Consider the following 3,096-nt stretch of genomic DNA (forward strand, 5'->3'; position numbering starts at 1 on the left):
GTGTTGTGTGCATATCTCAGGTTGTTAACATGCCTTCCTGAAATCCACCTTCTTCTTTTTTTATCCACGTTCTTCTTAATATAGTTCAGGCTCCTAGGTGACGTGTGCTCAGCATACCGATTGCATACGTATGGTGAAAGGATCCGCATCTTTCCAGATTCTAAACCACGCAGCGCTCCCTTGTTTGGGTCTAACAACTGCCTCTTGGTCCATGTATAGGTTTCACATGAACACAGTTAATTGTTCTGGAATTCCCATGGTGCTCAAGGTTATCCACAGAGTAGTATGCCTTTGCGTAGTCAATAAAACACAAGTAAACACCTTTCCGATAGTCTATGTTCCCCAAAGATCCATCAGATGTCAGTAATGAGATCCCTATGCCACGCCCTCTTCTGACTTCAGCTTGAACTTCTGGCAGTTAGCTGTGGATATACCACTGCAACCATTTTTGAATCAACTTCAGCAAAGTTTTACTTACATGTAATATGAATGGTATTGTTCAGTAACTTCTGCAGAACAGGCACAAATCTGGATCTCTTCAGTCAGTTGGCCAGAGAGCTGTCTTCCAAATTTCCTGGCACAAACTGATGATTGTTTCCTGTGCTCCAGCAGCTTGTTGAAACGTCTCTATGAGTATTCTGTCTGTTCCCAGAGTCTTGCTTCTCACTGTCTTCCATGTAACCTCAACTTCTTCAAAATGTTGCCTCTTGAAATGGTTGTTGATCATTTCGTTTTCACTAATGCGTTTTGCTGCAGTGACTTTGTGCAAGAATCCATCTTTATTTGATGCTTCTTGAAACGTTTAATATTTTGCCCATGGAAACCTTCATTATTGCAATTTAAAGCTTAGATTTTTTCTTTCTTTGGGGGGTGGGGGCTGGGTACAGTGTACTTTATTGATGGTACACGACAAGGTCAGGCTCTCTAAGCCCCTCCCCTTCCTTCAGGGGGTCTGGATGTTATATTCTCAGTATGTTGGGGGATTGAGTTGGGGACAAAGACACCCCAGCAACTGAGAGCCTCTCTTCCTCCAGTGCTGTTGCTGGGGCTGGTGGTCCAGGGGGGCTCTTACTCCTTGGAGGTCATGTGGACCATGAGGTCCACCACCCTGTTGCTGTAGCCAAATTCATTGTCATACCAGGAAATGAGCTTGACAAAGTGGTTGTTGAGGGCAATGCCAGCCCCAGCATCAAAGGAGGAAGAGTGGGTGTCACTGTTGAAAGTCACAGGAGACAACCTGGTCCTCAGTGTAGCCCACGATGCCCTTTAGGGGACCATCAGACGCCTGCTTCACCACCTTCTTGAGGTCATCGTCCTTGTCATCTTTCTCCAGACGGCAGGTGAGATCCACGACGGACACATTGAGGGTGGGGACACAGAAGGCCATGCCAGTCAGTTTCCCATTCAACTCTGGGATAACCTTGCCCACAGCCTTGGCAGTGCCAATAGATGGGGGCATGATGTTCTGGGCAGTCCCACGGCCATCGTGCCAGAGTTTCCCAGAGGGGTCATCCACGGTCTTTTGAGTGGCAGTGATGGCATGGACTGTGGTCATGAGTCCTTCCACGATGCCAACATTGTCCTGGATGACCTTGGCCAGGGGGGGCCAAGCAGTTGGTGGTGCAGGAGGCATTGCTGACCATCTTGAGGGAGTTGTCCTACTTCTCGTGGTTCACGCCCATCACAAACATGGGGCATCGGCAGAAGGGGCAGAGATGATCACCCTTTTGACCCTGCCCTTCAAGTGAGCCCCAGCCTTCTCCATGGTGGTGAAGACACCAGTGGACTCCACGACATACTCAGCACTGGCCTCACCCCTCTTGATGTTGGCGGATCTCGCTCCTGGAAGATGGAGATGGACTTCCCATTGACGATAAGCTTCCCACCCTCAGCCTTGACAGTGCCATTGAACTTGCCATGGGTGGAATCATACTGGAACATGTAGACCATGTAGTTCAGATCAATGAAGGGGTCATTGATGGCAACAATGTCCACTTTGCCAGAATTGAAAGAAGCCCTGGTGACCAGGTGCCCAATGCAGCTGAATCCGTTCACTCCGACCTTCACCATCGTGTCTCAGGGATGCGGCTGGGACTGCATGGGAACGGGAGAGGTCGAATTTTTCTTTCATTCATTCTTTTAGCTCAAAATATACTGAGCATGGTCTTCCCTTTTGAATTTCTAACTCCAGGTCTTCTTTGCATATTTCATTATAATAATCTAGTAACATGGTAGCAAATAAAATAAAAAGCAATCTAGACAGTCCAGTTATTTTTGTCTCTACTCATGTGATGTTGTTCCTTGATCTTGGAATGATCTCTCATGCAGTCATCAACTTATGATTATCACGCAAAGTGAACTTAAGTTTAAGTTTGTGTTAAGAACTGATGTCCCTTGGGCTTCCACTCAAGTATTCCCTCAATGAAAGGGTACTTTGTTCTATTAAACTGGCATTCCATGATGCTCACCTTCCCAACACGATTGCTGAAGACAAAGTGGGCGAATAAGCAAATGTGGTGAAGAAAGCTGATGGTGCCTGGCTATCAAAAGATATAATGTCTGGGGTTTTAAAGGCTTGAAGGTAAGCAAGCAGCCATCTAGCTCAGAAGTAACAAAACCGACATGGAAGAAGCACACCAGCCTGTGTGATCACGAGGTGCCAAAGGAATCCGTTATCAGGCATCAAAGAACAAAAAATCATATCATTGTGAATGAAGAGGAGTGTGGAATGGAGACCCAAAGCCCATCTGTAGGCAACTGGACATCCCCTCACGGAAGGGTCATGGAGAGGAGACGAGCCAGTCAGGGTGCTGTGTAGCAATGATGAAACATACAACTTTCCTTTAGTTCCTAAATGCTTCTTCCCCCTTTCCCCTCCTCCACTATCACAATTCCAATTCTACCTGACAAATCTGGCTAGACCAGAGGGTGTACACTGTTACAGATAGGAAATGGAAACACAGGGAATCCAGGACAGATGATCCCTTCAGGACCAATGGTGAGAATGGTGATACTGGGAGGGTGGGGTGGAAAGGGGGAACCGATTAAAAGGAGCTACATATAACTTCCTCCCTGGGGGAAGGACAACAGAAAAGT

The 3,096-nt window shown here is 47.0% G+C and overlaps 1 pseudogene; it reads right to left on the reverse strand.

Moving 5' to 3' along the window:
• Positions 1 to 1,068: 1,068 nt before the first annotated feature.
• Positions 1,069 to 2,071, reverse strand: LOC142446925 (glyceraldehyde-3-phosphate dehydrogenase-like; annotated as a pseudogene).
• Positions 2,072 to 3,096: the final 1,025 nt, after the last annotated feature.

The sequence above is a fragment of the Tenrec ecaudatus genome, chromosome 4 (genome assembly GCF_050624435.1).
Source record: "Tenrec ecaudatus isolate mTenEca1 chromosome 4, mTenEca1.hap1, whole genome shotgun sequence".
Classification (NCBI taxonomy): domain Eukaryota; kingdom Metazoa; phylum Chordata; class Mammalia; order Afrosoricida; family Tenrecidae; genus Tenrec; species Tenrec ecaudatus.